The sequence below is a fragment of the Schistocerca serialis genome, chromosome 1 (genome assembly GCF_023864345.2).
Source record: "Schistocerca serialis cubense isolate TAMUIC-IGC-003099 chromosome 1, iqSchSeri2.2, whole genome shotgun sequence".
Classification (NCBI taxonomy): Eukaryota; Metazoa; Arthropoda; class Insecta; order Orthoptera; family Acrididae; genus Schistocerca; species Schistocerca serialis.
The window spans coordinates 519,189,498-519,202,170 of NC_064638.1; the positions used below are offsets into that span (position 1 = coordinate 519,189,498).

A 12,673-nucleotide genomic window follows, 5' to 3' on the forward strand; every position below is an offset into this window, starting at 1 on the left:
GGGAGAAAAGGCCAGGTGTGATCACTAGAAGTGTCAGGTTGTGAAAAATCCATGAGAATGTCACAAAATTTTATGGTAGGAGGTGGGTATATATCTTAGCTGAAGATTGAGGCTAGAGTCAGCATTCTGAAGGGTGTGAGTTAGGTCCAGGTCTCCCTCTTGAGCAGCGACCAGGGCATTGTAACCTAAGTGTTGGGTGATGGTGCAGGAGTGGCTAAGGTAATCTGCTACAATGTTATTAATGCTGGCAACATGGTAGATGTCAGTAATGAAATGTACTCCTGTAGCCTAAACTGTGAGGGTGAGATCTGGCGTATGTTTTTCCTGTAGAAACCGAAGGCAAGGGGGTGGTGATATGTAAAGATTGTAAAAATGCGCCCCTGATTTCAAGGTCGGAAACACTGGATGGCTTCATGGACTGCAAGCAGCATGTGGTTTTAAGTGCTCCAGTGACATTGTGCACTGGAGATCTTAAACAAAAAGAACATGAGCGGTTGCCAAACATCCATGCATTGCTGTAGGATGGCCCCAATAGCTGTCTGGCCCACATCTGCCAATATTGTGCAGGTGTCACTTGGGTGGGGTGGGCCAACAGACCCCCAATAGTGAGGTCCCTTTTTATTTTTTCAAAGCTGTTGATCATGGTGTGGGTCCAAGGGACCAGTTTGTTCCCTTTGTTTTTATCACCACAGAGTGCTGTAGTAAGGGGCTCTTGGGTGGTAGCAGTATCCTTAGGATCTTGACGGAAAAAATTGACCATGCCAATGTAACGCCGGAGGCCTTTGAAGGCAGTAGGGTGTGGAACGTTCACTACTTCCTGTACTGTTCCAGGTAGTGGGCAGGAGCCGGTGGCAGGGACTAAGTATCTGAGAAATTTGACCTCGCTCGCCCTGAAAATGAATTTTACGATGTCGAGAATCACTCCAGCTTTCTGCAGGTGAGAAGAAAGTTTGTGTAGCGGTTGGTGGTGGTCAGTATGGTCCCAGGAGTTGATGAGTATATCATCAAAGTAGGCAGAGCAGGTTGGTGTGCCCTGCAGAATGTTGTCCAAAAATCGCTGCCAAGTTTGTGCAGCACTGCAGAGGCCGAATGTCATGAGTGCACTCTCAAACAGGCTGAAAGGTGTAATTATGGCTGTTTTCTCAGTGTCCGCCTGGGGGACTGGAGTTCATGTGTAGGCTTTAGTGCAATCTATTTTATTAAAGATAGTAGTTCCCAAGATGGCGTCATTGTAGGTACAGATGAGTGAGACAGGATAATGGTCAGGAATGGTGTGGGCATTGAGTCTGTGGTAATCACTGCAAGGGTGCCAGGAACTGTCATCGTTGGGAGCGAGGTGAGATGCTTAGGTCCAAGGGCTTTTGGAAGGGTGAAGTATGCTGGTGGTGAGTAGCTCTTCGAACTCCCTTTGTGTAATTTTGTGCTTGTGAATGGGGAGGGAGTGGATGTGGCAGAAAACCAGGGCCCATGGGTGGTGATGGTTTAATCCACAGTGTCATGCTGAACATTCCAGGAGGCATCAGATGGCTGGGTGAGGAGGGGAATTCAGCAAGGAGCTGAGCATATGGCCCTGAAATTGCCAGCTATTTCATGGCAAAACATGTGGTGGAATGGGAGCTGCAGCAGAGGAACATTGATTTGATTTTGACAGGGAAGCTAAAACAGCTTTGGTCCAACCCACACCAAAACCGAGTTTATTGTGCAGTATCACTCCCTGTATATCTAGTATAGCCAACCAATGCCCTTAAATAGTGCAAGGAGTCCCTTTACCAGTTTTTTGTTAGACAAAATTTCTTCAGGTCTAGTTGTCTCAAAAATTCTGTATATCTTGCTGTACAATGCCATGCATTCGAAGATTAGGTGTGATGCAGTTTCTTCACTCTCATCACAGATCCTACATTTAGGGTCTTCTTCTGTTATACCCATTGTATGTAGGTGTTTTTGAAATTCCCATGGCCAGTCATCAGTCCGGTCATGAGTTTCATCTCTTTCCTGTTCAATCCCAGGATTACAGAGCTTCTTTTAAAACACGGCCTAGACATCATTACCTTACCATGTTTTTGTTTATAGTATTCTACTTGATGTTTCCTAAGCCAGTTTCGTAATTCTAGTTTCATCGTAGCCTTGGTGATTGTCAGGTCAGGTTCTGGTTCAATGACTGGAGTTGTTGCCCCAACATGGTCAATCTGTCAGCTTGTTCATTGCCACAGATCCCTGAGTGGCCAGGGACCCACACTAGGTTTATCCTATTGCATCTCCCTAGCTCCACCAGAGCCCTGTGGCATTCTGCAACAATCTTAGATCTCGTTGCAGGAGCTGCCAATGATTTCAGGGCTGCCTGGCTGGCTGAATAGATGTAGATGCTACAGTCATTGTAGCACTGATGCATATTCTCCTCCACACATGCCCTGATTTCAGTAATTTCAGCTTGGAATACTGAGGCCAGTTTTCTTAGAGAGATGATGCCCTCCAGTCTTGGCTGAACCCTGAACACCCCTGTCCCAGCGCCTTGGTCTGATTTCGACCCATCGGTGAACCAAACAGTGTCCCCCATACAGTGTCGAACTGTTTTTTCCCATTGCTCCCTGCTTCCAATTATTTATTATATTGTAAGGCTTGTTGAAACAGTTTGGAGTTGTTATATAGTCAGCCAGCATTACCCCAGCCATTCCTATATTTACCTCACTCACTGTCTTAGTGTGTGATTCTGGATACCCCAATGAGATCCAGTTTTTATCAGTTTTAAGTCTGTATGCATCAGCTGCTGCCTCCATTGTGACCCAAAGGTGTAGTGGGGGTATGTCCAGCATGGCTTCCATCCCAGCAGTTGGTGTGCTGCTAATTCTGCCTGTTATGGCTAAGCAGGCCAGTCTCTGCACCTTAGCAAGCTCCTTAGCTGCAACCTGCTGTTCTACCTTCTTCCACCACACTATTGGCTTGTAGGAAATCCTAGGTCTAACCACTGTGGTGTATATCCAGTGCATATCCCTGGGGGCTAGGCCCCAGTTTTTGCCACAAGCCCTTCTGGTACTCACTAGAGTACCTTTCGCCTTGGAGCAGATGTTCTTAATATGAGGGGTCCATGTTAGTTTCTCATCTAAGGCTACCCCTAGATATTTCACGATCCCTTCACAGGTAGAGTTTCGTCGAAGAGCTTCAGATTCCAGCTTGAGTGTTGGATATGCCTCTTCGACAATGGCACAACAGAAGTCTTCTTAGGATTAACCCTTAGATCCTGTTTAATGCACCAGTCTTGCACAATGTCTATGCATCCTGTGTCATATTTCTAACTGTGTCAGTAAATTTGCCAAGTATTACTGTGACAAGGTCATCTGCGTATCCTTGGCAAAAGCGTTGTGTGGAATTTAGTTCCTCAGTGAGTTCGTTCACCACTAGATTTCACAATGAAGGGGACAGAACTCCTCCTTGTGGACAACCTCTAGTGGTGTTAATTACTATCTTTTCATTCATCATGGTACCCTCTCCCTTCCCTCCACTAAACATGGCCCTAGACCACTTACATATAATGGTCCCTAGGTCATGCACCTCTGCTGCCCTTACCATGGAATTGAAGGTTGTGTTACTGAAGGCTCCCTCGATGTCCAGGAAGATGCAGAGGGCTATTTCTTGAAAGTGAGGTGCTTTCTCCACCCTCCCAATGAGTTGATGGAGAGCTGTCTTACATGATTTACCTGGTTGATATGTGTGTTGGTTTAAATGTAGAGTGTCCATAATTAGCCTCCTCTCCCCAACATGTACATTAACCAGTTTTTCCAGCATTTTAAGAATGGAGGAGGACAGACTGATTGGTAGGAAAGTGAGTTTTGAGGAGCAGTTCCAGCATCTCATGTGCTGTCTTTGTATATTCCCCATCCTCTTTCCTCAACGTACCTCCTGGATTAGTTGGTACTCTAGTGAGGATTCTGTGAAGTCTGGCTTGAGCAGCCATGCTCTCCACGTCCTCATAGAATGCCTTCCAGGATTGCTTGTCTAATTGCAAGGTTGTAGTTGACAAGGGCCTCACGATATTTTCCGCATTGTCCTCCATGTCTCGCAAGGTTAAACAGTCTTTGTACCTGTTTCCTTGTGTTTCCAAGTTATTGTTCCACCAAGACACACTCCTATAAGTGCACTTCTTAGTGATTGTACAGTTGTCCTGGTATGAGGTCACTGTGGCAGAGGTAACGACCTCTGCTACTTCCTCAAACTCTACTGGATTCCTTATTGAGGTTTTAATTTATGATAAGCTTAAGTCAAGGTCCCTCCTATATGTCTCCCAGTCTGTTTTCCTGGGACTCCTATAGGCCGTGGTCTGTCTGATTCCCATTTCAACTTTGAATTTAATGTACACATTTAATGTGTGAGGATGGCTCTGATGCCACACGTCATTGTTTGACATAGCTGCCCATCATAATAGAGCCAAAAGTTATGTCGGTTACTTCTTCCCTTCTGCTATTCCTGAATGTAGGTTCATTGCCCCTATACAGGACCTCCAAGCTGTTAGACAAGAGGAATTCAAGAAGGTACTCACCTCTACTATTGGTGTTCTTGCTGCCCGACACGAAGTTGTGGGCATTGGCATCACATCCAACCAACAGTTGGTTACCTTGCCGATGGCAAGCTTCTGTCAGTCTCTTCACCTCCAGAGGAGGAGGAGAGCTGTTTTCATAAGGAAGGGATGCCAAAACAATTTCCCTCGTGATACCTTCCTCACGTTGCTGCATACTGATGGTCACTAGGTCCCTGGAGCAGAAATCCATCATTGGCATGAAAGAAATTTCATTTCTTACATAGGTGCTTGTTCTGGAGTTTCTTAGATTTCTAGCATAAATTAGCTTACCTCCAGTGCCACTGAGGCCTGATACACCCCCTTTATATAAGTAGGGTTCTTGTATCAGGGCCACATCTACTTCCTATATCCCTAGGCAGTGGTTCATGGCAGCAGTGGCCCCTTTGCTGTGCTGCAGATTAATCTGCAGCACCTCCAGTCTCCGTTTTGCTGCCATCATTGCCTTTGAGGTCTTTGATTACCCTGACGGTGACTTGCAAGAACCCTAAAAGCAATTTCAGGTCTTGTTCTCACATCGCCTTCAGGGACTTCTCTCCAACCTACACCACTACGGTTTGTCCTTCCGGTACAGCCTTCCGGTTGATTACTCTCCAGTCCTATGTTGAGACTTTTGGGTTCTGGATCCTTATTCTCTCAAACAGTCTTTGGAGAGACATCCTTAAGGATCTTCGGTACCCATATTGATACCCATGCAGTCTTAAGAAGCTCCACTGCCGTCTTGACCAGCAGCTTCACATCCTCCCATGGAGATATCATGGGCACCTTGTCCTTAAGCCACAGACAAAAATGAGGACCCCACAATCTAGATAGACCCTTCTGAAGTTGGGTCCTGGACGAGTGCCCCCCCCCCCCCCCCCCCAATCTTTCCAAAGAGGGCCATCTGTACGAGTTCCTCCTGCTGTGAGGTGATGCCTACCAGTGGATAGCCTCCCTGGATAACTGCCATCTTAAAAACTGAGACTGCAGTACTGTAGGTCTGTTTCCCTATCTCTTGCCTCGACTTTTTCTGGGCTCACTTACCCAGGGAGGAGGGAATCTTAGATTTCTCCCTTATCCTCTTGTTACCTGTCTTTGACGTTGTGGGGTTCTGCGTATCCCCTTCAACCTGAGACAGTTTTTCTTGGGGGTCTTGGGCTCAAGCCCCTTTTAATTCCTTCCACTTGTGTTTGGGAAGCCATTCTTTCCCTTCCTTTTGTCTTTGTTCCCTGAGGAGTTTCCTCTTCTGGGCCCCAGACAAGGCTCTAATCTTAATCTGGTTCAACTTTTCAGTTACAGTTCCCACTTCCGGCTCAGGTCTAGACCTTGATTCAATAGTGGGAGTGCATTCCATTGATCCTGACCCCAATGTTTGGGTGTCTGAGGTCTCAGTTTGCCCCTCAGTTTGTTTTAATTTATTTTCTTTTGTCATGTCCATCTTGGTCCCATGAGATTCGGGGATCTACACGGTCCACATCATGAAAACCCCACGCAGTGTAAGGCTACTTACTTAGGGAGGTCGCCCGGTATCCCTGAGGCTCCATTTGCAACACATCTTCCCATGTGCCAAGTACCCCTCAGCACAGATCGCATAACACCTTTGTTTGGGAAAGGGAATTGGGTAAGGACTATGAGTGGATAAAGAAGACAGGACGTTGTGGGACACTCTTAGTCTGATCCAGCAGCTAAGGCCTTTCCAGCAGTAGGTCCTCAACCTTCAGCATAGCCCTCAGCTTCACACGGATATGCAAGCCTCTCCATCCGCACAGACAGTGCTTTGTCAAGGTGGTGTCTCCTGGAGAGGGCAGAGGAACATACTGGAGGTGCTATTGACTGAGCAACATTTCACTATGTCAGCCAATGGACAGTAATGACAGGAAGTCAGAGCCTAGAATGAGGTCGGTAATGCCCATGACCGTGAAGGTCCACGGAAATTCGTGTTGAAGGCCTAAATTGAGCAAGGGGGTATGCATCGTGTATGTAGGGATGGCTAAACTGTTGGCAGCATTTATGGGGAGGGAAGAGGGGCCATGATTTAGGAATGGGAAAATACGAATAAGCCGGACCCAGTGTCAATGAGGTAGTAGACAGGAGAACTAGCATCAATCAAATCATGTATGAATGGGCATTGTGAAGTGGTACAGCAACTCGGTGCACCTACTTCAGGTGGCTGCCAGGGTTTGGGGTCTGCAGTTGTCAGCGTTTTCACCAAATCTCTGGTTGTACGGTGGTCGTCAGAGGAGCAGTTAGAACTATTCCAGCAGGGCCGGCATCACATGGGTGGTGGGCGGTCAGTGTCTGGCAGTAAGTGTGTCGGGTATAGGCAGGCAACGCTTGCGTTACGTACTGCCACCTCAGATATCAGAATCGGGTAGAGGTTGCGATCCTTTCTGCTGGTCAAACGGTCATTAGCAGCAGGTGGTGTGATTGAAGTCACATGTGTGGGGACCTGGGTGGGGGCAGGAGTCGTGGGTGAACAGCAGTTGTGCTGGCGGCTGCCATCCATCCAGAGTAGGGTGATAGCTGTCATTCCGTGATGTAGTTTACAGTTTCAAACAGCTTATTGGGCAATACTGTTGCATCGCCTAACGTAGGGTGTATACGCCCTGGGACAACCAGGAAAACTGGGAAAAACCCGGAAATTTTTTAGAATTACAGGAATTTTTCATTGTTTTAGTTTTCTTTTAAATTTTTGTGATTTTGACTGGTAAGAACTGATAGTCTGGCGAAGAATGTTACTGTATCTCGCCACTGCAGAACAATACTGCGGCCCTAAAACATAAACGAGACAAAAAGATCAAAATAGAATTTAAGTTGCAAAGGGACTGTGCTATTTACAACAATGAAATACAGTGCACACACAAGTGTCTTCCAACAGCGAAATGTTCAAAGGCTTTTGGACGAAGACTATGCAATTCTTCATAAGAACATACTGCTTCCGCTGACCGTGATGTCACAACTGTTCACATCAGGTTCGTTTGAAGAGTTACTAACGGGCTCTTGCCTATGCGCTGTTGAGTCACATGTGAGCAGTACCTTCTACTGCTTCTGCCTACTTGAAGTGTGACTGTTAGGAGTGTTAGATGTATCAGCAGTAGCAAAAAGCAGCCAGATGCTACCTGGCAAAATTTTTCTGGCATGCCCCAGCTGTCAGATTCACACATGCACAGAGCAGTCTGAGTTGTAGTGGAGACGGGTAATAGTCTCCACTTTTAGTAATTTTGCTGTTTACTCTTTATTTACAGCTCTCGTTTCAAATGAAAACAAAATATAATTCTGTGGCCAGGAGCTAGGAAGTGAAAAACAAAAATTCACATAATTATGGAATGCTAAAATATATGTTATTAGTTTCAGTTTTCTGATATTTTATTTCCACATTTTTTGTAATCAAGCGTTAGTTGCCTTACAGAACAATGAAGTTATTTTTGTTGGTCTGCTAAAGAAATTTGCCTTTTATTAGTCTTTTTCGCAGAGCAGTAAATTTATTTGAAATGAAGTGTTTCATTCCACACCATTGGCTAGTTTCAACTGTTTGCTAAATTTCAAATACAGGTTTTCATCTTCCTGCACGTATGGCATTACGCCATAGTAAAGAAGCAAACATAAGATGATACAGTACCGGTACCCCAAGAAAATTTGCATCCCAAAAAGCTGAATATCAGGTTGGGACCTACATCTTTGTGAATCTGGACACACGAATATGCACTTTAAGTTGGATTATGCATTTTAGTGTTATTTATGAAATTCAGATGTTCTCAGTGTATCATCTGATGTCCTGTTTCGTCTATGAGGTAATGTAAGATCTCTCAATGCTATGCAAGATCTGTTAATGCTATATATGAGGCTTGGAACTTTAATAGTGGCAACCATTTATTTATAGCTTGTACAAAATAGATATGTGTTTCAAAGTTTTACTGACCTTCAAAGTAGTCACCAGCATTGTGTATAACCCGTTGCCAGTGATGTAGAAGTCGTAGGATACTCTTAGCAGTGCCAGATGTGTTGACAGTTCGAGCAGTGCGGTCTATTGCCCGACGAATTTGTAGCAGTTCTGAAGCAAACACCATGAATTGTTTTCTTCAGTTTAGTTTCACTTCTGTCTCTAAGCTGGTCATAGGTTGTGTTCCAAAAATGAACAGCGTAGAGACAGAAGTGATGACACTTTCTGCAGAATCTGACCATCATTTTGCAGGAGAACGCTCAAGCATGTACGTTGCAACCTGTTACTGATTGTTTGGCTGACGGGGCTGCTAAGTGGTACACCACCTACTGCACTCCCCTGACTTAAGCCCTTGTAACTTCAGCTTGATTTCTAAACTGAAGGAAGCACTTCACGGCATTCACTTCAGAACTGTTAAAAATTCGTCAGGCAATAGACCACGCCGCTCGAACTGTGACCACGACTGGCACTGCTAAGAGTCTCCTACGACTTCCACATTGCTGGCAACTGGTTATACACAATGCTGGTGACTACTTTGAAGGTCAGTAAAACTTTGAAACATGTATCTATTTTGTACGAGCTGTAAATAAATAGTTGCCACTACTAAAGTTCCAATCCTCGTACATACGAACATATGGGCTTCCTACGTGGTTGTATTTGCGCATGGGTAGTAACACCTGCTTTCTGGTGTTGTTTGGTAATTGGTGAAATGAATTCTAACAGGTCGTGGGAAAATATTGCGAATGGAGGTTTGAAAAGCGTTACTTTCGAAGTAAATTTAATTTTATGCAAGGTGAATTTGTTAAGTACAAGAATTTTCTTTGAATTTTTTAAATGACAGAGATTTTGAGTCTCAATTAAAGCTTAACACTTTGAAGACCAGACATTTATGCCATTATTTAAAATTTTGCTGACATTTGCATGATGTATCTTAAAGTGTAACACACGCAAAAAAGACAAATACTATACGTGAAAGCTTAGCTTTTCTTGTAGCTACACGACATACATTAATTTAAACCATTAATTTTTCCTATTTTTGTGTTCACGCTTTTTAACAGTGATGTTACTATTGGCTGACTACATCACGTGCTCTGAAGATCTGCTGTCATCGGCTGTCGAGATCACGTGACATGAGCTATGACTGGCTTATAAAAGCATCACAATCTCAATTTCACTAACGTGCTGTGATTGGTGGAACTTGAATATATACTTCCGTAATACGAAAGTTGGCAGCATACATGTTGCTGCACATCATAGCTCGTTCCATAACACGCTTTTTTTTTCCCCTGTGGTGTGTTAGCTTTCTTAAGTGCCTGGAAGTTCTACGTCAGTCTATTAAACCTAAACCATTCAAAAGATTGATAAGTTTTACAGTTCTGAGGGAAAGTTTACTGTCACTTAAACAGGAGAAAGTGTACTTTTAACCGGGAGATCTAGGATTTTTTTTCCTTGTCCCCGTATACACCCTGTAATGATAAGGGACCATGTTAGGCCAGAGCAGCCTGTATGGGGGCAGGAAGGTGCATGAGCCAACAATTTAGGAGCAGGTCTTTGTAGAGGATGTGTGGTTTGGCGAGTGCTTGGATGTGATGTAGCAACAGGGATGGGTGCATGTCACCACAAATGGCACATTTCGCATGGTCAGTTTCCTTTAGGTCAGCTGGATGCATCCTGCTCACATCCCCACTCACCACTTGCCTCTCCCACACCATCCTCCACTCACGGTGCCCACCCTTGCTATGCACCACCACTTCCCTCCCACACCCTTGGATGATAACAAATCATGTGCCATTTGCAACTCCGACGGTGCAAAACTGGATACGATGCACTCTTTCAGTTTAGTGTCACTGCTGGAAGGAGGTGGCTGTAATGAACTTGGGCGGTGGTAGTCGGGTTGAGGTGACTGAAAACCATTCTGAATTTCATTGCATCACTCATTATAGAGCACCCTGCAAAAACTGCTGCAATAGAAGTACCCGACAGGCATGGGTTTCACAAGTTGAAGGGGAGCAAGTGGGCAGCCACATGACTGAGGGAAGTGTCTGCAGAGATGGCTTGTGTTGGGCACATTGCACTGTTGTTCAGCTGAGTCAAGCAGTTCTGTAGTGCTGACAGTTGTGTGCGATGTTCTGACACCTCCGAAGCGCTTGTAGGTGCGGGGGTGGGATGGGTATGGGAGGTTGCTGGTTGGAGAGCACATTGGGCATGACCACTACAGGAGTGGGCAGCAATATTGTGAGTTAGCAGTGTGAGCAGTGTGTTGCATCATGTGGGTTGGTACTGGCAAACAATATTGTGGAGAAGAAGGTAAGCAGTACACGAACACTGTGGATGAAGAAATACAATCTTTGCTGTTTGTTGCTGAGGGAAGGAGGGTTCAGTGCACTGCACAGTAAAACGTGACTTGTAAAAGTGTGCGGTACCAGAGCATTTGATAGTGCGTGGCACCCACTTAGTGGGCAGCGAGGATGGGTGGGGAGTGGCACAGGGTGCAGGAGGCGCATGGTGGTGTGCACATTGGGAGGGCTTGCATGGAAGAGTGTGGGGAGGGAGTGGCGGTGCGTAACGAGGGTGGGGGCTGTGAGTACAGGATGGTGTGGGAGGAGGCAGGCGGTGAGTGGGGGGTGTGAGCAGGATAAGTCTAGCCAACCTAACGGAAACTGAATTTGCATCCATGTGAGGTGTGTCAATTGGAATAATAAAAAGGAAGAACCAGTGCTTTCTGATTATGAGACTTGGCACTTTGGTTTAGAGGGGGTCACCAGTGAATAAATGATTTAAAAGTTTCCTTCTGTACTCCTAAAAGCAAACGTGTTTATAGAGGCATACTAATTAATAAGGACAAACAAAAAATAATGAAGCATACTGAAAGAGACACATGAGCTTGTTTTTAGGCATTTATTGCTAAAAATTAAGTACTACAGCAAAATTTAATGGTTACAAACTTGTAAGCAAGTGGGGTTCTCGCTCGTGGCAGAGTCTTTGAGGAGGGTGAACTATTATATGGTTTACAGTATTTTGTATGATCTCATCTGATGGTGCAAGAAGACAAGCGCTGAGATGGGTTACATTAACACAGGGCTTTTGCTGGAGTGATGCCTGTAGATAGGTCTTTCGCTAAGTGGAATGCAGGCAAACACAGAACAGGACGTGGATGTGAAATCTTGCTGCTAGTGCAAGCTCTGGCAAGATGTGGCAGCTAATCGTGTGAGCCACATGGCATTGCACGGAACGAGTTGCGAGAGCATGGCCGGGAAATGTTACCTACTTGAAATGAGAGCAGAGACTGATTGAGTGATGCTTCAGCATTCATGACTCCCAGAAAGCATGGCAGTCGAAGATCTACCTGCGGCAGAAATGACCAACGAGGATACTGAGGAGATGCGATTGCTGGTTTTCAGTCAGCGGAGCATGGCATCTGCTGCTACAAGTGGAGGTGAATGGAAGGAGTGGCCACAAATTTACGTAACAACAACTAAATGTTTAAAACTGACTCATTCCATATTGTATGATGCATTCACCACATGGGTCACCAGAACACAAAAGAAATAGGTAATTTAGCACTAAGCTAATTACTAATTTATTGTACAAACCTACTGTATTATTTATTGTATTTCATATATAAACAATGTGAAAAGATCACATCGCTTGCATCCAAAATGCTCAGTCTCAGACGACTCATTATCTTGCTCACAAATTCCAAAATGAAATTGCTTAGTTCTTGGGGTAAAGAATGAAAAAACTATTACTTTTAACTTAAAATAATCAAAATACTTTTCTATTATTTTAAACTGCACTTCTGGCTTGGTACACACAGAACAGGTTTCAGTAATTGTTACATTCGTGTTTCTTTATCCCTATACAGAAAAAAATTAAAGTAAAGGAACATTTTTGAGCTTTTTTCGTATCACAGATACCAGTGGTTAGGAGCTAATTACTTTGTACTACATTTTTATATCATCGTGCAACACTGATTTGCAAGATATGTGTGATAAAATCCCAATGATAATGGTGCGGATATGAGAGGCAAAAATATAGACCTTAGAAAAGAATACTCTTGTACCTTTGACATCCCATGTGCAGCACACAGTCTCAGTTGACAAGTGAATGAAGGTGCAAGAAGTCCTAGAAACAATATATATGATGGTAGTATCTGTTCCCGAAAGAACAGTTACTGTGGATGACCA

The 12,673-nt window shown here is 44.6% G+C and overlaps 1 protein-coding gene across 1 annotated transcript in view; it reads left to right on the top strand.

Annotated features, from left to right (window-relative positions):
• LOC126474350 (ubiquitin-like modifier-activating enzyme 5) overlaps positions 1-12,673 on the top strand; it is a 146,398-nt gene that overhangs the window by 81,373 nt on the left and 52,352 nt on the right. The window lies entirely within an intron of this gene.